The 24062-nt window shown below is 37.1% G+C and overlaps 1 pseudogene; it reads right to left on the reverse strand.

The window, feature by feature from the left end:
• Window positions 1-1115: 1115 nt before the first annotated feature.
• LOC114530128 lies at window positions 1116-19207 on the reverse strand (annotated as a pseudogene).
• Between the last annotated feature and the right edge of the window lie 4855 nt (window positions 19208-24062).

The raw sequence follows: 24062 nt of genomic DNA on the forward strand, positions 1-24062 counted from the left end.
TTTGACCTATCAGCTCCTTCAAACCATTAACAGCCCTAGTCAATGTACCTTTCGCTGCTTGTCGCACATTTTTCGCTTTGTCCAAACCTTCCATCGATCACACAACTTCAACCACAATCAGCAAGTCATATAGACACCATAGATTTTCAGATAATGGACCCATGTGGAATGAAGCCCAACATACGGCGAATATATTAGACAGGAAACGCTTGGAATTTCAGTATTTTAATATAATGTCACACACAATCTGAAACTAAGATGCAGATTATACGATAAATTTATAAGTAAAATATGCGAAATAAACGTTTAAATTATAGTAAAGTTGACTTACATCTGTTCCAAGCAAAGTTTTCTGTTCGTAAACATAAATAATTAATAAACCATATAAACATAAAATAACATAAACCTTCGAAATTGTTTTAGTGCTTTTTGTTTAATCCACATGGTTCCCATGAAACCTTTCGGCATGTTAATCCCTTTAATTAAACAACATGAAGTACACAGCTATTTACATCAAAACAGATACAGCTCTGCATTTGTATACTGTACAATAGCTTTACTGTACAATGGCAATCCTGGTTTTAAGATGCTTCCTTTTTTAAACTTACCCGGCCTTTAACTGCAGAAATATCCTGCTAGGCTTTTATAAATGCAGACTTCGATGATACAGGCATTCACATTTTGAAGGTTTTCCATAGCTACATAATTATTCTTTTAATAAGGATAATGAAGCCTGCCAAGAACTACCAATTAATTATGTTATGGGGGCTGCTATAAAACAATTATGAACTAAACCAAGTCTCTTGACAATTAGAAAGCAGTCTCATTGAAAACCTAAGGTACATTAGGTGCTATACTGACTCACTAGGCCCATGGTTGAATTTGTAGAAATCAGAATAATGCTGTTATTATAGCAAATACCATTTACCATAATCATTCCTTCTCTTGACACACTTTCTGTAGGTTTCAGATAATGATAAAAACCATTAAGCCATTCTTGCCTATCATGCATGGAGTTAAGTAACTTCAGCTGTTTCATTACCACATGCCATACGTATTAATTCATCCTCAGGAATGACACAGGAGTTAAGAAGAGATGAGAACAGGTTATCTCTTCAATTTTTCCAGTTTGCATCACTAGATGTGGTTCTCTTTCGCCACTGAGACATGGGTTCTGGTTCCTGGGACTCTCTGTACATTTCACTACATATTTCGTCACAATCATCAAGAATTCTAGCCAGTTGTCCTGAAATTTCATCAATAAAATTGGGAATATTTTAAATGTTGATGAATGCAGAAATGTGACTTAACCATCTAGGCTAACATGCAGAAAAAGGTGGATACCAGATAATAATATGTATCATACAATCCACAAATAAGAAAGTTAAGGCAAATTCAGGGCCATTGCTTGTACTGGCAGATAGTAGTCTTATAAACTTATCAAATTGCAGTATCTTCCACTGACAATTTAAATGATGTAATGCTAGACAAAGTAAGGTATGAGAGTAGGTACATTCATGCCTATTGCTAGATAATGGATAAACACCTTGATAATTTATTTCTTTGTTAGAGGGTTCCACTACTGTGGGTGATGGTAAGTCATCCATATCATCTGCCATGCTGGTGCTTTCCACAACAGCTTTCATCCAACTTGATCCTTTCAAAATAATTAAAAATTCTCCATGCTACTGTGCCTTTAATTAAATTAGCAAACATGCACTTTTTCAATCAAGTCACAAAATAGCTTCCAAACCATTCAGCAACAAAATATGACAAGTGAAAAGCTGATTAACCCTTCAGGAGGCTCCAGCACTCTTCCCTTGAAGTTTGTTCTCCCCTTGACGAGTAAAATTGTCTGGCGTTACACAATTTAGAGTAAATACTAAAGTACGGCACATTTGGACACAATGCGGCTCAGTGGGTTAATATATACATACAAAAAGGTTAAAAAGGTAATATACATACATAGTATTCAGTATTGCAATGTTTGTATGGCAATTTGAGGTTCATACAGCATATATCTAGATTTCTTATCAAGTATTTAATAATTTTAAAGTGCAAACATTGCTTATTACTTAATTACCAATTTTTTCATAAAATGCAGTGTTGTTTCACTGTAACCAAAAATGTTTCTTTCAACAAAACACATTCATCAAAATTATATGTCTCCCAAAAAATTGTTTTCTAAAATCAGTGCAGTAAACCAATCTGAATATACTGGTAATTTTTAAAAAGCTAGGGTTAAATAGTATATAGGGAAAATACTTTCCGATATAATGTTTTTATATAACTAGCTATAGGCCTGAGACTTCCTACCAAGTGAATTAAAGAATGAGACTCATTAATAATGCCAAGATTTTATAAAATTGATGATTGATTAAAAATGTATTATATATACATATATATATAATATTATTGAAAATAATATTATTCAAATAGTATTGAAACCATTATATATATATATAATATTATTGAAAATAATATTATTCAAATAGTATTGAAACCATTATCACAATGCTTTTGCTTAAATGGATTATATTAAAAGTTACATTAGCAGCATTTTCTATGAAATTAAAAAGGTGTTTGCCACTTTGAATGCTTCAATATTTTTAATGAGAGAGATGTTCTCTCCACGACAGTCAAAGAGTCTATGAGGTAGCGCGTGGAATTATTTGCATTTGAACCCATGATGCTTTGCAGCCCGCTTGTCCAACCTCATCTGGATTATCGATATTCAAACTATCTCGCCGCTTTTCAGCCACAATATCACCCATTGAAACCAGGACAGTTTAATTTCGTAGCTTACCCAATTAACGTGTTTTAAATCATCAACAATTGTTATTCGAAATAAAATTTTAAAGTGCTGCTTCTTCCACCATTACAAAACAAACAGGGGCGCCGGAATATCGATAATAACGAGGGCAGATATTCATATATTTGTGTTCGCAGATCGTAAAAACAATCGATTTCAAAAGGAGTTAATAATGCAGAACACAAATATATGAATATCTGCCCCTGTTATTATAAATATTCCGGCACCCCTGGAAACAAGGCGCACGGTCAAAAACCTCTTGTGGTTTTGCCATTAGAAAATGAATTAATTATAAAATAATAACTATGAATAATTAAGATGATCACCTATGAATAATTAGCATGATCATTTTTGAATAATTTTGCCTCATTAAAAAATTATCTCATTATTATGCACATAAAAGGGTGTATTAAGCCCATGATATTACTACTCTCACAGTTTTTAGGTAAATATTACCCACTTTTTTTTACCACACCGACTTGGGTAATATTTACTCCAATATGTGGTAATTTTTACCCCTTGAAATTTGCTATGAAGGGTACGTGTTTACTTTGTTTATTTCCTATTTGTTTTGCGTAAGGATGAGCTGTATTTGTATAATTTTCAGCTTTGTATGCCGTTTATTTGTTTAATTTTCAGCTTTGTATAATTTTCAGCTTTTTATGCGAAAGCATAAACCAACATTGAAGGGCTATTACATTATTAAAGTGCCTATATCACTTGTGGGATCTTTACGGATTTGAATAGAGCTTGAAAAATTAGTTTATAAGTTCTACAACCTTTTTTGGTATAATTAAATAGTTTCGAAAATACATCGGTTTAGGGGGGACTGGGACTCAGGAATGATTTGCAAACACGCCGTCTTTTAAAATGTAAACATGAAAAGTTTCACTGGCGATATAGTTTGCGCTTTTGAAGAAAAAAATGCGGGAACGGTGCGTTGTGTATGGCTGTAGCAACTGGGTGAGTTTTTCTCAAAATATTTTACGTTATCGGAAGATCAAAGTAAAATTACAATTGATTATATTATGTTTGACAAGAACTTGGTTCCTGAGTCCCAGGCCCCTGAGCACGACGGAAATTTAGGCAAATCATCATGTGTAGATGTAAATATTTCCAAAACTATTTAACTATATCAAAAAGGGTTGTAGAACTTATAAACTAATTTTTCAAGCTCTATTCAAATCTGTAAAGATCCCACAAGTGACATAGGCACTTTAACTTTAAAAAGTTTTTGAAAATGTAATTTGAATTTTGATATCACAAATACACACTGTAAGTATAAAACGTTTAGCCGTCGACTGCAGTTTTAACAGAATAAACTTGAGTAACAGAATAATTTTAGTTTTTTTCTTTGTCTGAAACCATTTCATATTTGCTGCCATAGCATAATGCATCAAAATTGAATGGCCATTGTTTACATTATAGCTTTATGATTATTTTTGTGAAGATCCAGCTAAATTTTTAGAAGTCACAGAGGAACGTGTTTAAAAGGTTAACTCTAGTAAGGCCTGTGGGCCAGACCAAATACCTAACTGGCTCTTGAAGGAATATTATTAATATTGTTGTGTGCGAAGATGTTCTTTATTGAGAAATATATTGAGAAAATTCTTGTACATTAATATAAAGAACCCGTGTTAAAATAATGTCAACATGTCAGTCCTCTCGCTTGAGTTCACGGAGCTCTCTCAAGCCCATAAGTTTTCTTGCTTTTCTCATCATGCTGACGGTACTTCTTGTGGTCAATGGTCACTGATGTTGAGGTGAGGAATGAAAGTTTGTCTTAAATCCTGCGTCCAAACATGACGTCTGCCGGTGGCTGTCCAGTAACCGTGTGAGGAGTGGTATGGTACACCTGTAGCCAGTCATTGATAGCTTTCCTCCAGTCACGGGATTCGGCGACTGCCGTCTTAACTACTTTGTTGATGCTGCAGTTTAGCCTTTCTGCTTCTCCCTTGGCGCGCGGGTAACGAGGGGTTATCTTTCGGTGTTTGATTACGAATTCTCCCATGAGGTTGGCGAATTGGGAGGAGCAGAAGGTTTTGACATTGTCCGTCCGTGACTATCTCTTGGGGGAACCCGTACCGTGCGAATATGCGTCGAAGAGGTGGTTCCAGTGCCGTTGCTGTGATGTTTTTCATGATCTCTATCTCCGGGTACCGACTAATAATAGTCCACCAAGACGAGTAGATTTTCTCTGACCTGCAACAGAAGTAAAAAAATGTAGAACAAGAAAAGGACAGTATAATCACCGCCATGCGTCTGCTAATTGCTGAAACTAATAACGTAGTAGAAAACAATGTCATTGAACAAAAATCGTGTAATGAAGTGGATGAGTGCCCCCAGACAAAAGAGATCTTAAACCCGAATATTAAATTAAAGAATAAATTTTCGGTCCTGGAAAACGAGCAGGCAGACGACTGCGAATCAACCACAATATCAAACCAGAAAACTGAGAAAGATCAAGTACAACAAAATACAAAAAGGAAATCTAAGACAAAGAAAAAGATAGCTAAAGACGGTGTATCACCTAAACCGCAGGAAGTAGATCAGGAAAAAGATGAACAACAAGAAAAACAGCCTCAACACAAAGGAAAACTGATGTTGTGGCAGGAGATTCTATAATAAAATACGCGAAGCGATGGGAACTATCTAGTACCGAGCAAAATTTCACAGTCCTTTTCAGGAGCCACCGTAGAGGATATGAATGACTTTCTCAGGCCAACAATTCGAAGGCAACCTGACAAATTGATTATACATGTTGGCACAAATAATTTACGAAGTTTAACGCCGCAGAATATCGCTGACGAAGTTACTAAAGTGTCACACCAGTTCAAAAAAAACAATCGAAAAAAATAAAAGTCATTATTATTTCATCTTTGATCACCAGAAGTGACAATCCCGAATTTGCAAATAAGGTAAAATTGTAATGTTGTTTTGAAATTGTGTGTGTAGAGAGCAATTGGTCGTTCGTAGATAATAGTAAGATAAATAGTTTATGAGAACAATTGGTCGTTCCTAGATGAAATTCGCCTGTTACTACATAATAAAAATTGTATATCTTGGCACTAAATGAAACCTGTCTTGACTCCTTTATTTCGGACGACCTTATGAGTATTGAGGGTGACAATATACAGCGTAATGGCGGGGGAGTATGTATATATATCAGGTGTCACGTAAACTACGAAAACCGAACTGATATCGCTAATCTCGCTGACCTTGCGCGACGCTCATGTTATCTGAACAGTCTTATATTATGACAAGGTAGGCAACTCTCACACCAAATAAGCTAAAAACGCACAACGGTTAAGTCGAACACCTTCACAAAACCGCAAATATTTCATAAAAATATGGCAAATAAGAAAAAAAAAGTACAACACAATAAACTTGAATAATTTTACTACATTTATACTATATTTTTAGCATTCAAATGTATTCCTATGCATGTATAAAATGTGAATGTTTTTTAAGTTTGTGGCAAATATATTTAAAAACCAATGCTGGGGACACCTTGCCTATACCTTCATCATATTTTTAAATTGAAAATAGAAAGCTGATTGGCTCTTTTTAAACGACAGCACATCTTAGATAAACATCTTAGATATATGTACCAAAATTATGGTATTTTAGCACAATCTTATCTGAAAGAAGGGACTCATACAGATCATCCTTATCTTCCCCACTCTCTGCATATAGAGTCCTCTTGAATAGGGAAAACAGGTGAGGCCTGTCATCCATGGAAATTGCGTTCTTCTTTTCATGAAGCCAACGCCACACCTAGACAAAATATCCTTTTAATTGAAAGCTGATGTAGAAAAAAAAACATTACATAACCCCATCACCCACAATGTCAGCTTGTTTTTATATTCATTTGAATGTTCAAATCAGGGATGGATTTACGGGAGGAAAAGAATAGAGAAGAGGAAGAGAAGGTGATTCGAACATATTAATATAAAGCGTGCAAGTGCAACATCAAGATCTATAGCAATTTGTTCATTTGAGATATTCCTGGTTTCAAGATGTTTACATCTTTCCATAAAACAGGAACATATAAAGTTTGATAGAAATAATATTGTTTCATTCTCATTTGATTTCATTATTTCTATCGGAAAATTCTTGTTTCTTTAATATGTTATTTTGGGAGAGTTGGAATTGTTAAATTTTTCAAAAAAATTATATAATTTTGTTTTATTTCTGTACCATATTTGGCCGAGCAACCCCCCCTAAGCAAATCATGCTGGATCCATCCCTGGTTCAAATATTCAAATGAAAGTTGCAAACTGGCACTAGGCAGGGTAAATAGAGAATAGAAACTAAAAATTAGCAAAACTATTGACAACTATACTGTACCTGTTGAAGAATATGAAAAATACATAAAACCGTTGTTGCTTTTGGCCAGACTACATTCAAGGCTTCTGGTAGCTCATAGCAATTGTCAGTCATGAATACTTGTGGGCCAGATGCTGTAGCTCCATAAAAACCAAAATCGGATGTTGCGGATTGGTATAATTCTAAGGCATCTACAAGAGTTGGTTTCTTTTCTTCACTGGTTACAATGATCTCCAACGGAAGGGCACCACAAACACTGTGGGTTACCATGATGAACACACAGAGGTTGTACTCTTTCATGTTTGATGAAGAGTCAAGAAAAACTAAATCTTTAGACTGTGCAACCTGTTTGAAAAAGGAAATAGTGTAAAGTAATAAGTTCGTTCTAAGTACCGAGGGTGTATTTTGTTATTGTGGTAAATTATGATATATTCCCATTTTCACTCAGGCAATATTTTTTAGCAACAAGAAATGTTTGAATTAAGAGCTGGCATAACCTAACTTTCCAGGGTCGTTATAAATGTTTTTAGAAAGAGGTTCACTCATGACACTAGAAACCATTGGAGGGGGAGGGGGCAGAAATCCTTGCCCAAGTGAATTCACCTAGATGTTTCTTAGGAGTCACAGGTTACATAGCTCTGCCTTAAAGCAAGACAGTTCTAAAAAATTGTCTAAGTGGAAATCAGTCTTTACTCATTTTAGGCTGGAGCTTCTCTCTGACAAGGAAAGGTTAAAAATTTTATTAATTGTTAAATATTACCAATTTGTTAACTCTTTTCATCAGTGGAGTAATAATAACCAGGATAAACAGCTGCTCAATGGTTTCATCAAACTTTTGAAATTTCAATACATAGTCCTCATCTTTTTGCTCTAGGTTCTTTATTCTCTCCTCAAGTGCTGAAAACATAGTCGATAGGCTTCCACATCCAAATTGCTCTTTCTTAAACTCTGTGTAAATATCGTTGAAGTCTTTTCATCTTGGCGCTTGTGAACGATCAAAAAATCTCTTGTGATACTCAAAATCATCCTTGCTTTAACTCTTGAGCTGCCTCAACAACTCTTGATAGGCTGCAGCTGGTAACAGGCCACAAGCAAACATCTCTTTGATTTGTTTTATCATTGAGTCTGGTATATCTCTGAAGCTCAATGAGTGCAGTGAATCAACCGAGTGGTTATGGCTCCATTCTATATCAATAGATGAAGAAAAATCTTTATACTCTGTATTTTGGCAAATTCGCACAATCAAAGAGAAAGGGCAATTGGTATTCTTATTAACGAGGTGCTCGACTGTCGGCAGATTCGAAATTTGCGGCGCAGTATTTGGTCAAAGTTGGGATTTTACGTTGTTGATGGTTAAACAATTGAAATCTACTTGAAAACTTCTTGAAATGCGTCCATTTGCAGAAAGTGAGTAAATTTCAAATTAATATATATCTGTCACAAAATGGTAACTTTTTTACACCAAAAATTATTATTATTATTATTATTATTTAAGAGTATTTAGAGACAGTAACCTTTCACTTACGTGATTTTCAAAGGGCCGTGTGTTTAAAAGTATCTAGTGATAACTAATACAATACATTACAAACAGACGATTACAACAGATTAATATAACTAGTAGAACAATAATTAAAATGGGGCAAGACTAGCGAGTTGTAAATTTTGACCAACTCCTGTTGTGGGACAAATTCTTTTGGTTTTCATAAAAGAGCTATGGTTTTTGAATTTTTTTTGCATTGTTCTTCGTTGTGCTTGTTCCATTTTAATTGGTCATCAATGGTGAGTCCAAGCACAGTTTTCTCCCTTACCGGTTTTATTTCATATTCACCATATTTTATCTTTGGTCTTTCTAGAATTTTTTGGAGGTTATTTGGTGATCCAATAAGCATGTACTCGGTTTTCTTAAGATTTAATGTTAATTTGTTACTAATTAGCCATTTGTGGATATTTTTTAAGTCACAGTTTAGTTTTGATTTCCCCTCACAAGAAAGGTTGGTGTTGTCCGCAAACATTGAGGCCTTAGTAGTTTGAAGACATTTTGGAAGGTTGTTAATGTATAGATTGAATAATAAAGGGCCTAATGTAGAACCCTGTGGAACGCCACTAAATATTTCAGATATGTCTGATTCGGCATTAGCCTGAGTAGACAGACGTCCTTTCACTCCTGCCTGAGGAGGAGGGAGCGAAAGAAACGTCTGAGCAACGACAGCAGAAATTCCATACTGATGACGTCTATCTAACGAGATTTCGGTAGTTGTTCTGATTGGTTGAAACAGTGGAAATATTGCATAATTATTATACATCCCGTAGGGCATAATTACCGCAAAAAGTTATAAAGTACCTGGAATATTGCGGGTTTCATTTGAGTGGTATCATGAATATTCAGTGCGTTGTATGCTTAAATGACATTAAAAAAACTAAATTTAAAAAACTCAAAAAAGAGCCGCACCAAAGCTTGCAGATTAATCGAAAATTTGCCTTACGAAATTAACTCAAACCAAACTTTAAACAAAAAGTTGTATGTTTGCAAGAAATGCTTTCGTGGGCTGAATAAGAGAGGTCTTATCCGAAATCTACAAGTTTGTGAAGAACAACTAAGTTTTGCAACAGGATGTAAGAAAAGAAAAGTTTCAAGCTGTGAATCTGCCAACGCGGGTGACAGCGAGAGATCAAATTACATAAGTACACCAACGAAAGATCATGCGACCAAGAAATTGTGCTCCGGTTTGTCGCCCATATCCAAACCTGTAATGTCTACAAGTACAGCAACCACAGATCAATCACAGACTGGAGTCAGGGTAAGATACATTATTTTAGGGATAATGTGCATTCAGAGATTCAACATGAACTGATGTAAATTGTATTTCATGTACTATGTTATAAATGATAGCTTCAGGTTTCAATTTATACATATGAACTTTGTATTTAATTCCTTTTTATATGCTCACCACGAATTGACTTTAACACATATCTATTTACCTTGAACATCTCGAGGTTACATGGCCTTCTCAGACAAAACAACGAACTCTACAGCCAGCATTACAATTGCTTGGAAAAGCACTACAAGGAACATGGGATGATATAGCTTCTGCAGCATTTAAAGTGAAAGAATTGAAAGGAAAACTATTTAAGTTTGCTGTGTGTGAAGTGGCTAAAGAATGCAATTCGTTATGTTCCTCCAAAAACCCATCTGTGTTACAGAAATTATTGCTGTTTTATCACTAGAGGTAATATGCAATGAGTTGAAGGAAAGGGCTCCTTTACTCTTTAGTATATTAATGACTGTTGGAATACCATCTCGTTCTGTCAAGAAGGATATCCAGTGGATGCCAAGTGTTGCAGCTGCCGCTTCAATTCTTTTGAAGGAGAGATGTCGAAATATGAATGGCTTTCAAATCCTCTTCACAATCTGCATGAAACATACAGGATTCAGGGCTATGTCTAATATTATGTCATCATTGAAAGTTGGTGTATCTTCAACATATTATAATAAGAAATGCAATTGTTATGGGGATAGTTTTGATGCCAATCTCAAAACTATCAAGAAAAAGGATGAACCAATCCTTTCTATTAATGCTACTAAACAGGATACAAAACTAGGCAATGATGACTTGGAAAAAGACACTCATTCATTATCATCAGGTTATAAATTTCCTTTTGATAATTTTGACATATTCCAAAAGGTACGGGACATGACAGAGGACAATCAGAATAAAGATATACATTGGGTAAATCACAATGCTGTGAAGAATAGAGTTTCTGGTAATCATCTGCCTGATGATGTCCCAAGTTGTGATCTGACTGAGCTCAACAATAAAAAACTCTTGCCCAACTCTATTGATCATGTCATACAGATGTCAAACTATATTGAACTTGTTGAGAGGGTGTTGACAGATGAAATCCCATACCTAGAATTTTGTAGGCCTGTGGTTAGAAAGCACATCCCACATTCCCATTCATATGAAATGGCAAAGAAGACTGAGAAGGTGTGTTATTGACTACATTATTAAAACATACATGGTATTGAGTAGGACATTGTATCGTATGAACATGGAAAATATGCTTGTTGTTTTAATTCCCTTTCATCCAAGATTAATTTAGTATATTACAGTAGTTACTAAGCCTTAATAAATCATTAAGCAGCAGTGTGGCATATTATACCCTACTTTGTTATTTTACTGTCTAATCTCAAACAATTTTACCGTCTAATTTCAAACAATTTTACTTCTCAAGATTTTAGATAGTGTAAAATAAAAAATAGTGAACACTAGTATGTACACTGCGTGTACGTCCATTTTAAAAGGAGTAGTTCATTTACCTTTTGAATATTACTAAATTACAAAACAAGTTGCTACAACTTGTCGAAAACCACGTTTATAGGGTGCAGCACAACATTGTTCAGCCCTGTTTTTACCAACCTGGAACAACTTGTGTGTTTTTATCTGTGTACACCATTAATTATCCACTAATTTATAGGAATGCCTTGGGATTATTTTCAGGAATGAAAATACAACTGAAGGAATGATTGATGTTGTTCCGATACTTCGGCCTTCATCGAATGAGGTCCTTCATCGGCAGCTTAACCAAAACACAGATAAATTTATAGTTTTTTATTGTGAATATATGCACGGTAAAAGGAAAATGCCTATTCACCGCCTACAACAGAAAAATATAACAAACAAGACATTCCCCATGCTAGGGATTAGCCAAAACGGCGCGAAAAGTATAGTGAGCAAGGCCGGGGGGCCAGAACAGATGTTCTTCGCCATTTGCACACATATATACCAAAAGGTTCAAATGGTTTTTATCATAAAACTGGAATAGTTACAGTCCAACTTACTGTTGAGCATACAGTCAACTCTCAACTATCTGTAACAAATGGGTTCACCTCAGATGATTGGCTGAAAGGAATGCATGTTGAAATAGCAGATTGGCATGCTGAGATGAATTTTCTTGATGTAAGTTATGAATCTAATTAACCACAATTATTTTTAATCGAGTCTAATGCTTTAAGACACTTTCAATCATTAATTCAATTAGAGTTTTACTTGACATTTGAAAACTAATTCAGATTCCCATTGCACGCATAAATGTGATGGATAGATCGCGGCTCTCCAAAACACTGACCCTGGCTACGCCGCTGCCTAAACTCGGCAAAACAATTTCCCTTTCCGATTACGTGCTTCGCTATGAGTGGAAATCAACTTATCAAATTGCCTAAATAATGTGAAGGCTGTTAAAGTTTTGTAATAGTACCCAAGCAGGAAATGGTATTTCAGCGTTTGTACATTCCAAAATACCGGGGGAGCAGACCCCTGGACCAGCCTTGTTTTTCTCTGTCTTCGGTGCTCATCGGGCATAATATCCCCCGCCCCCCCCAAATTTCTAGGCCCGTACGCCTATGACAGGTAACAACACATCTCTTGATCCAGGCGGTGTGCGCATTGGGGTCGCAAAGCATTGCGGGGAAAAAATAAAATATGCTCATTTGCATTCTGACTCGACTGCGCAACGAGCAGGAAACTTAATCCGGATTCAAATTTAAAAAAAAGACAAAGAGTATTGATTGTTTCATTTGAATATGGGAATCAGCGGGTTGTTGCCTTTCATTAAAAGATTTGGTAACCAATACAACCTACGCACGTTTTCGGGTCAAAAGGTCGCCATTGACGCATCTTGTTGGATTCACAAAGGCCTATATATTTCGATTAACCGGAGTGGAAACCGCGAAGGGTAAGTATATTAAACTCGCAATTGAATTTGGGTCTCATACTGTATATAATTGTATATAAATTGTATATAAATTCCATAGATGTACCAATGTTTTCAAACGACATTTAAAAATTGTTATGGATACTGGCGTTATTCCGATCGTTGTGTTCGATGGTTTGCCTTTGAAAGCAAAGGCTATGGAGCATCAACGTAGACAAAGGTATAAAGAAAAACACATTGATACTATAAATGTAACTTACGTATTTGGCCTGGTATAAATATTTGTTATATAATGTTATAAGTTCAGATATTCTTGTAAATTTTGACACAGCCAAAGAGAAGACTTCTTAAAAAGGGCGGCTGAGCCGAATATTTCAGAAGAGCAAGCCAGGAAATTAAGAAGTCAAGCTGTGTCTATTATACATGAAGACGTCCAGAACTGCATAAACGTTAGTATTATTGGAGAAAAATACAATTTGGATTATTTGGAATGATTATATATTTTATATGAAGATTTGTTTTAATGAAATAACAAATATTATATTGATTTTTTGGCTTTAAGGTCTGCAAAAGTGAGAATGTGAAGTACCTTGTCTCGCCATACGAGTCTGATGCCCAAATCACTCACCTGGTGAATAAGGGGCATGCGGATTTTGCTCTTACTGAGGATTCAGATCTGTTGGCATATGGCTGCAATAAGGTTTGTATTATGGTCTGCCATTAAAGCTGCATGCTCAACAAGGAGGGATTCTTGTTTACAGGACAACAAATGGGAGGGAGGGGTTCTTGTTTACAGGACAACAAATGCAAGATAAAATGATGCAAAAAATCTGAGCTCTCTGTTTTGAATGCCTCCTTAAGTAGTCTATGCTACCATTCCACCTTAGTCGAAGCATAGATACAAGAAATTTAGCTGCATATGCTGTGCCAATTAATTTATACTGTTAACATGATAATGCTTAATGTTTCTCTCACCCACCTAATAGGTTTAGAGAGATTTATTAGCAGCAGACTGCTACTAATAAATCTCTCTAGCAATGTACACTGTCATGCTTATATTAAGCATGTTTCATATGGGATGTAACCAGCTATGCACAAGCAATGAGTTAATTGATAGATAGCTGCAGCAGCTCACAGCAATGTGTGGAAAAAGTAATATAAATTGAATGGCATAAATATATATTGCACTGTTATATCTAAGGTTATGGTGAAGGTGTCACTGAATGGTGATGGCACTCTTTTTATATTGGATGAGGTGATTGATGGGCTACAGTTGACATTCCCTGTGTTCCAAAATATGTGTGTTGCTGCAGGGTGTGATTACCTCAAAAACATCAAAGGCTTTGGCATAAATAAATCTTATGTGTTAAGCAAGAAACAAGGATCCAATTTCTTGCAAGTCCTATCAAATGTAAAAGGTGCACCAGCAAATTATGTTACCGACTTTGAGAATGCTCAGGCAGTTTTCAGACACCAAACAGTCTTTGACATTGAATCCTGTAAGACTGTTCCATTGCAAGAATGTTTGGTTGACCTTTCTTTAGATGCAAAATTTCTATGTGGAAAGTATCCTTTTCAACAACTGTGAACAGTATTTACTCTGTCTAAAGCTGGTTTTATACCAGGGAATTATTTCCAACATTAATACCAGACAATTTTATTTGCCAGTGAGAGTACTGCCAGTATATGGGTTAAAAATTTATCATCGTAAGAAATATTTTATGAATTGATCCTTAACTTTCTACTGTAGTATTCTTGAAACTTCTTATGCCAATGACATTGCTGTTGGTAACATCAACCTGTCTACAGGAGAAAAAGTTGATAATAATGTGCATTTTTGGAATACTAGTACCCTAAATGGTGTGTCGACAGGTCAATAGACAAAGTCAAATGTTATAAACCAGTTTTTTTAGCAATATAGTCTTTCTTCAGTCATACATGTCAATTAGCCCCCTTTAGTTACAGTACAACTTCCAGCAATTGGTCCTACAGTAACTACTACACAGAAAGTGTAATGCTAATTTTTTTACCTGAAGGTACATGTGATCACCAAGAAGAATTTGTTTGTGATATTGTGTCAATGGAAAAATCTTCCTTCCATTGGAGAATTCCACAGTTTCCTGTTATGTGCTTGGAATTTAGTCATGTAACCTTCCAAAAAGACATGTCCCAGACTTATGATGGTGTTGTCCAAACATGTGAACTCACAAACATTTGCTTAGGCAAATTTAAGTGCATGTCTCACTGCGAAATAAACATAAATGGTAAAGTGTACACAGTACTTTGGAAATTAGAAAGGATAGATGTCACACCAGTAGAATCTGATGCAACAGGTATTGATGAACAGCATGATGTTCTCTCAGATGAAGAAACAACAGAAACCACCCATTGTTTACCATTTAAAGTGCTTGGTACCTGCCACTCTACTAGCAGACAAAATACCCTTGAACAGGCCTTTACGTACCTGGAGGAGCACAACCGACCAGTGTTTGCAAAAATTGAATCCGAACCAGACAACATCCATGACAAGCATGCCATTGCTGTTTATGTAATGTCATCATCAGATTATGAAAAAGATGGATACATCCCAAGTGAACTTACAAAATATATTCATCCTATCATCAGTGATCCAGACTTAGATGTTTCAATACACAAAATTAGGTTTTCTACAACATTTCAAAAGATTGGATTCTATCTTACTATTAACATAACCAAAAAAGGATTGTGGGACAATGCTGTTATAAAAGCTAGTAAAAATGTTGTGTAAATTGTCCATACCTTAGTGTTGATTAAACAAACTATTTACATCATTATTTATAAAAAAATAAGAATGTTAATGAACATAGGTCAATGTAAATTATATAATATACAGCTACGCAGCTAGCTTGTGTCATTTGATTAATCGCTTTCAGGGGGTGGCAATTGTATGGGTTCTCTGTGAAATTTCGCTCGGGCTGTAAGTTGTCCCTTCTGTGGCAACGATGCCCTATTAGCAACAAATGCTCCTGGATCCCCGCGTTTTGACAACCTTACTTTTTCTAGGCGCTCTTGTTTTCTTGAAGGATGGCAATTCAAATTCCGAATAACGTTCCTTAGCACCTGTCCAGTAATAATATCCGAGATCAGGATCAATTCTCTTACTGAATTCACTCAGGATTTTTGGCTGTGCTTCTAAGAACTGTTTGACATCAAATATGTTGCCCAACATATCATGCATCATCCCGATCATGCCCTCTACATCATCTGTCGCAGAAGCTCTGGGATGTTCGGGTGGCAATCCTCTGCTCTCGTTCTCCAATCGCCGAAGTTCTCTACTCTCTAAATTGGCCATGAGGCGATGATCGTTTCTCGAGTAAGACCACAGATGTTATTTAGTCGTCTAATAAAAAATGTACACGTAAATAAGTTAGATAGTCAAATGTTAGCAAAATCTTAATATTGCATGACATACCGATTTACATCAATTGTACGATAATCAGGCATGTAATTGAACCAAGGCATCCAATCAGTCAATATCCAATTCTTCATTTCTGTGTAATAATTTGATCTTTGGGTTTCTGACAAACCTCGCCCGTCTGCGGCTTTGTGCCAGTTATGTAATATTTCAATGACTCTGCTTGAACTTTCGTGACGCATCCGACGTAAGTAGTTTACCACACCACGACCAACGAGTCTCTCACAATCAGGAACCGACTGCTTATTTTTTCCGGTTAATGCCTCATATGTCAATCCGGTCGTGGGGTCGTGGAGAGCATCTCGTAAATGTCGCAAATCGATACCTGGAATATGACCCTGGCGAAGACGCGAACATATGCGTTTAAGAAGGTGGTTGTGGTCTTCGCGGTGATGTACTCTCTCCCCATCCATATTTTTCTCAGGCTGGTACAAATGGCTGACGAAATCTGCAGGGTCACTTGCATAATTTCGAAGGTCATCTATCTTCTTTCGATACAGAAATATCGCCATAATTGATTTTAAAACTTCACCATTAGTTTCTGCTCTTCCTAATAAAAAAGAGGGGTTAATTCAAGTGAATCTCCTGAGTTGATTGTGAATTGTGATGTTACTCTGAGTGTGTGTAACCCACACCGGACAAGCTTGAAAAAGATGATTTACCACAATGAGGCTCGAACCTACGACTGTAACTAGTCCAACGCTAGGCCAACTGCGCTACGCGGTCAAGTCGGTTCGTTACTTAAAGGTTCATTACTGATTTGAAAGTTACAAATTTTCCTACCGTTTATCCACGGGTGTGGATTGTGTTCGAATGGAAACTGTTTCCGTCGAAGCATCAACAGTCCATTTCTAAACGACTCTGGGTCGTTAATACTTGTGATAAAGTCGTTCAGCCATTCAACTTCTTCCAATGGGACAGCTGGGTGTTCTTTCACTGGATTTCCTAACAAAATACAGTTCCATGTTTTAAACATACGCTTTAAAAACGACGAAAACGGTGAAATCAAAGAAGGATATTTGGAAAGAAAAACGATACACAGTTCCAGGCCTGCCCTATACTTGAACTCTGTTAATGCTTGGTTATACATTTCTTTCTGTTTCATTCAAAGACTACAACACTACATTGCCGTTATAATACATACCATGTTCGTTCAATATAAACATTGAGGTGATAGTCTTCGTATGCATACCAGTAGCTTCTTTCTTAGCATTTTTTATCAGCTCAACAACTGATATTGGTCGAACCAGGCCAGCCGTTCTCAAAGAATTAAACTCTCCATCGGTTGTAAAACCTAAAATAAAGGCATAAAAGATGTTACCATTTTTAGGTTATTGTGTATAGTTTGTGGCCTGTCCTATGTTTACAATTTAAATTTGTGTTCACTGCCTACCCACAACAGTCATTCCATTTGCTCTCATGACGTCTTCTAACTCCAACTCAAGTTGCCTTAGTTTTCCATCAGTAATGGACTTATAAGGCATAAAACAGGGATGGCATACGGCTTGCGGTTTCGTAACTTGTCTGCAATCATGAAGACCAAAATGTGGGTGGCTGCAATACGTTTTTTGGAATACAATCCCTTCAAATAATCAAGGATGTTGGACTTAATGGTTTGCATGTCTAGATGGTTACCATCAGAGATAAAAGCATTCAAATCACTTTGTATTTGAATTGCTTTTTTTAATAGTTCCTCAAAACCAATCACATCCCAGGCGAGTTCCATCTTTGATTGCTCAGAGGAAGCACCACCATCAAGCAATTTTTTGTATGCTTCCTTTGCTGATATTTCATCAGATTTTAAGGAAGCTAAATTCTCTTTTACTAACGCTAACATTTTCTTTACATCCACATTGATGAACTTGTGTCTATCTGGAGAGCCAATCCTCTTCACAAATGCGCATCTCTCCTTATATTCGTTGTACAGTATCTGCAAGGACCCATCACCAAGATCTTCATCACCAGCCCATATACCCCTTACACTTTCTCTAAGACCATGCCGCACATCACAGGCATCAGCCTTTATCCACCACCTCCCAGACAGATTGTTCTCTTTAGCTTTCTCAAGTGCTTTTACCTATAACGAAAACTTACAAATGTGATTCCCTGTGAAAACAGTGACATATTTTTAATATTATCTATTTAAGGCTTTTTGAGTTTTGTCGAATAAATGGTGTCATCAACAATGTATTGTTTCAGCATACCTGCACATCAACTGATCTTGAAAACCCAGAGGCAGCAACCCGCTTTTGTAGTTGTCTAGCTCCCAAACTTGCAATGTTTATTTTCCCCTGTAAGGACAAATATAATCAATGCTTAGAATTTCAAATTTTATACACCACTATATTTAAATTTACGGAAGCATTAGCAGTTGGTACCTTGAGTGGATTAAATGTATGAGGATTTCGATTTGAGGCAGGATTGGCTTTCGGCACAACGTTGTGAAACTGGTCCATTTGGTTAGGTGAAACAAGACCAAGTTCTATTTCTTGCTTTTCAATTCTTGAAACTGATGTCCATAATTGTGATACTGGTGCACCATCTGGAAAGTTGTGATTACAATCCTGTGGAGGATGAGTATCAGATGTAGGGTTGGGTTCATTTCGACCATTATCCTGCACTGGGGTAGAAGTTATAGGTACTTCATCATCATTATCATCATCAGCAGCCAGAGACAGATTACACATAGTGATATTCATGTCTTCTAAAATGTTATTGTCCACTTCTTCCAAATCAATTGCAGAAAATTGTAATGCTTCTTCAATAATACTGCTGCTGGCATTCACACTGTCATCTTGATTATTTGGCTGTTCTGAGCCTTGCTGGCCTGAGTTCCACTCATACTGCCATGTTGGTCCCCGATGCAAACATAGCCATTTATGCCCAAAATGAGCGAACATTGTCTGAAGCCAAGAGATGTAATGATCTTCAGCTGTAAGGTTTACAGAGCTATCACTGGAAAAGAATTTGATGTTGTAATCCAGCAAACCAAAGGGCATCCTATCTAAAGGCATACGAGGTATTGGACCCTCAAAGCATTTGCTCAATTTTAAGATAATATTTTCCTTCTTTGCATCAAACAATGTTTTCATCCCACTTATGCTGATGTTAGAAACGTATCTGAAACAAATCCATAGAAACTGATAGTACCAGTTCCAATGACATACTTCTTGAAAATATCCTCCAATATTTGCTTTCTAAGTTCCAATGACATATTATCATAATTTGCCAGAAGTGTCTCTGCGAGAATTTCAGTGTCAGTTAAATCATATTTGGTTGCAGAGCTTCTTGGATGGAAACCACACGTGGAGTTGTCTTCATTCAATGCTTTGGAATTTACATAGTCAATATCGAAAGCTGCCTCAGCTTCTGATAAAGTCTTGAACTTTTTTGATAAATGCTTTATCACCTTAGTACGACAAGCAGCACCTATGATAGAGTGGTAAGTATATTAGACAAAATAAAAACAAAATTTTGTACTGCAAGAAATATGTATGGTACATACATGTCATATCCAGGATGTAAGAAGCAAATAAAATTACGGGGGAGGGGACAGGCTTGGAGAGGCTGACCTTCTATACTGGTATGCAGGAATTTAAGTGATTGTATTGATTACATCAAATTTCACACCCCTCCCCCCTTCTTTGTCAATATTGTCAAAAAATTTCCAGAATTTTTCTCTGAATAACTGTGTTGTGATATTGCTATACTTTATTAAATGATATAAATGATCTCCATCTAAGTTTCTAATGCAGAATAACAAATAATATACAAGACGCCATCTTTTTATACTCTTTACCCTCGGCCCAGGCCCCCACCGCATGACACGGCACATTGTCCTATGACATCCCCCTTATTACAAAACAAAATTAAAAAAAAAAAAATTATTGTAACATAATTTAAACCTATATAAAATAACCTTTTATCCTATCATGCAAACAGTTAACTCCGACTATTATACTATACAGAACATGCATCATTGTCCAGCTTGCAATTAAAATGTTCAGTTCTTCAGACGTGCAGGTACACGTGTCATTCTTCCAGATCTAGTTGTCTGACTTCTCAGTTGAAATGAATGTCCCCTTTTGGCAACACCAACTGCTCTCTCGTTTGTTTTTTCTTCACCTACATACTTAACAGGAGTCGGCGCTGTCTCAGTAACACTAGGTGTCACAGTTTTGGTTGGCACAGGTGTTGGAATAACCATTGCAGATGCCACGGAATGGTTTGTCTTCTTTGGTGTTGTAGGTGGAGGTGGATTTGATTCTTTCTGATCATTGGTGCTGATTTCAAGGGGAATTGTCGGCAACAGACCCTGGGTCTCCTCTGCGGTGCTAATTTGCCGGGGTCGAATATGCTCCCTCGTCCTTTGGTACAGCTTGTGATTCTTCTCAACAATGTATGTTCTCGGTTCTCTTTTGGGATTAGGTCGGCCGAAAATCACTCCTGGTTCCCAGATACGCTTAAGGGTGTTCCAAACATACACGGGTTCAGCTTTTTCTAGGATTTGCTTATCATGACTGGCCCTCTTGTTATAGGACTCTGCCTGCTTCGTCTGGCGCTGTGTGTTGAACTCTTGATGGACATCGTTACTGGAATGCCTTGATTGTAAGGCAGACCTCCCACTCGGTAACAGCGATCTAGGTTTACGGCCGAAAAGGAGCTCGTAAGGCGATGGCAACTGACTATCGAGAGGGGTAATTCGGTACATCCACACAGCTGCATAAGGACACTGTTTAGTCTCCAACGCCTTCTTCCAGAGTGATTTACAAATGCCAACACTTTTTTCGGCCAAGCTATTGGTTTGATGGTGATATGGCGAACTAAAGGTCAAGGTTATATTGCTTCGTTTACATTTTTCCCTGAACTTCTTGCTGACAAACTGACTTCCAAAATCAACCATTATCATCGATGGTAGGCCATACTCTGCAAGAATGCTGGTGAAATGACTGGAAATCGTAGATGCGGACATGTCACTCAAAAGACGTATGACCATGAATCTTGAATAATAATCAACAACCATTAAATACTTTGCTTTGTTGAATTCAAAGATGTCTGCGCCCAACTTTTCCCAAGGTGATGCCGGCAAATCTGGTTGCATCAGTGGTAATTTCATTGGCGCTGATTGGTGTTTATTGCAGGACTCGCATCTTTTAACCATTTGGCGGATGTCGCTTGATATGCCTGGCCAAAAGACTGCTTGCCTAGCAAGAAGGAGACATTTGGTTTCACCTTGATGACCACCATGGATTGTTTCAACACCTGGACTCGAAGTGATTCAGGGATTACTACTTTATCTCCTTTCAGGATTATACCGTCCTCCAAAACTAGATCACATCTAAAATTCCAAAAATCCCATAGCTCTTGTGGACATTGCTTTCTGTAATTGGGCCACCCATTGTAAATAGTATCCTTCAAAAGAAGCATTGTTGGATCTGCCTCGATTGCTGACTTAACTTGACTTACATCAACAGGATGGAAATCATCCATCATAAAGTGAATAACATGTACTTCATTCTCGCTATCTTGGGTTGCATTCTGTTTGGGTGATGCTACTTTCTTTATACATACTCGCGACAAGGCATCAGCAACTGGAATGTCTTCTCCACGTCTATACTGGACTTTGATGTCATACTTTAAACATCTTAGCAGCATTCTCTGCAACCGAGCTGGAGCCTCCGCAATGTTCTTTTTGAAGATCTGCTCGAGTGGGGAATGGTCAGTTTCGACCAGAGTGTGTCTTCCGAGTAGATAATAGTTGAACTTCTCTAGCCCAAACATCACAGCTAGACATTCTCTTTCAATATTAGAATATTTTGCTTCAGCATCATTAAGAGACCTTGAAGCCATGGCCACTATCCTCTCATTACCACCAGAATCGACCTGTCTCAACCAAGCGCCCAAGCCTTGCTGGCTGGCGTCACACTGCAGGATTGTTCTAATGGCTGGATCAGGATCATAATACGAGACAACTTGTGCTGACTGAAGCTCTACTTTTACCGCATCAAGTGCGAGCTGATGGTGATGCTCCCAATTGAAATGTACATCTTTCTTCACCAATTCTCGAAGGGGGGCCGTTAACTTGGCAAGCTTTGTAGAGAAACGATTAAGATAAGTGATTAACCCAAGGATGGACAACAATTCTTTGGTAGAGGTTGGAGCGGTAATGTTCCTAATTGCTTCCAACTTATTTTCCGCTGGAAGAATGCCTTCCTGAGACAGTACATAACCATAGAAGTTAACGCTTGCTTGTTTAAACTGTAATTTCTCAGAGTTTAGGCTCACATTGTTCACTCGACTGGCTTCAAGCATTTTAACGAATGCCTGATCGTGCTCTTCTTGGGTACTACCAGAAATGATAATATCATCTGCTATCCCTGTGATATTGGGAATATCCCGATAAATGCCATCTAGCCTTTGTTGGAATATGTCCTGGGACACAGCTACACCAAAGGGCAGACGCTTGAACCGATATCGACCGAAGGGTGTATTGAAGGTACACAGCATGCTTGACTCGTGGTCCAGCTCAATGTGCCAATACCCTTTCTTGGTATCGATCACTGAAAAGTACTTCTTGCCATGAAATAATGGTAGAAGTTCATCGATGGTTCTACTGTAGTAGTGTTGGCGACGAATGTTCTTATTCAAGTCTTTTGGATCTAAGCAAAGCCTTACTTTCTTCCTTCCATCCGATTCTCTGATATTACAGACAATAGAATTCACCCAATCAGTAGGTTCGGTTACCTCAACGATGATATCATCTTCGATCATCTTCTCCAACTCTTGCTTATACAATGGTAGAATATGGACAGGAACAGTGCGTGGCGGATGGATTACAGGCAAGGGGTTATCAATTAACTGGATATGGTATTTCTCCCCTGGAAAGCGCCCAACTTTATCAAAACAATCTTGATAATGACTCAACACCAATGGTTTTGTCAAATTACCCTTCCGAGCTACATCTTGTACCTGGTCACTCGTGAATTCGTCAATGTTATTGACTGTAATAATGCCCAACTCTTGAGCTTGTTGACATCCTATCATGGAAGGATGGCCAGGGGCATGAACAATATTAAATTTGGCATAAGTAGATTTTTCATTGTATGCCAAATGAAGAGGTGTGGACCCATAGTTCTCAATGGTATTACCTCCATATGCTTTGAGGGTATTACCACAAGGCTGAATATCAATAGGAGACTTTAAGTTTTGTAAATCTTCAGTAGTTAATACACAGGTATCTGCACCAGTGTCTACCTTCATTTCAAGATGGGACTCACTGTTAACGACAACTTTGGAATAAATCTTATTGGGATAATTGCTTATACTGTCAATGGAATTTTCCAGATGATATACAACCCAAGACCACTGTAATGGTCTCAGATTCACCGTTTGAGTCTTCGCTTTCGCTAGCACTACTTGACGATTCACCGGTTAGACTATCTTCCTCACTGTCAGCAAGGTGAATGTCCTGACCTTGTGAATTATGTATGATTTCGTTAACTTGTTTGAGTCGTTTCTTCATGCACACTCTCTGGAAATGCCCAATTTTACGACAGTAGTTACATTTTGCCTGTGCAGCAGGACAAGAAGCATTTCTACCATGGCTATTCCCACATTTAAAGCATCCCTTACGTTTAAACTTTATTTTCGGTTTGGTTATACCTGTTGCTTGAGAAAAATTGCTTCTATCTGCTTGTGTACTTGAAGGGCTTCTTTGTTGATATTTATCCTGGCCTTTTGATCTTGTTTTACTTC

This window comes from Dendronephthya gigantea, unplaced genomic scaffold (assembly GCF_004324835.1).
Source record: "Dendronephthya gigantea isolate DGI-Jeju-01 unplaced genomic scaffold, DenGig_1.0 000060F, whole genome shotgun sequence".
Lineage (NCBI taxonomy): Eukaryota > Metazoa > Cnidaria > Anthozoa > Malacalcyonacea > Nephtheidae > Dendronephthya > Dendronephthya gigantea.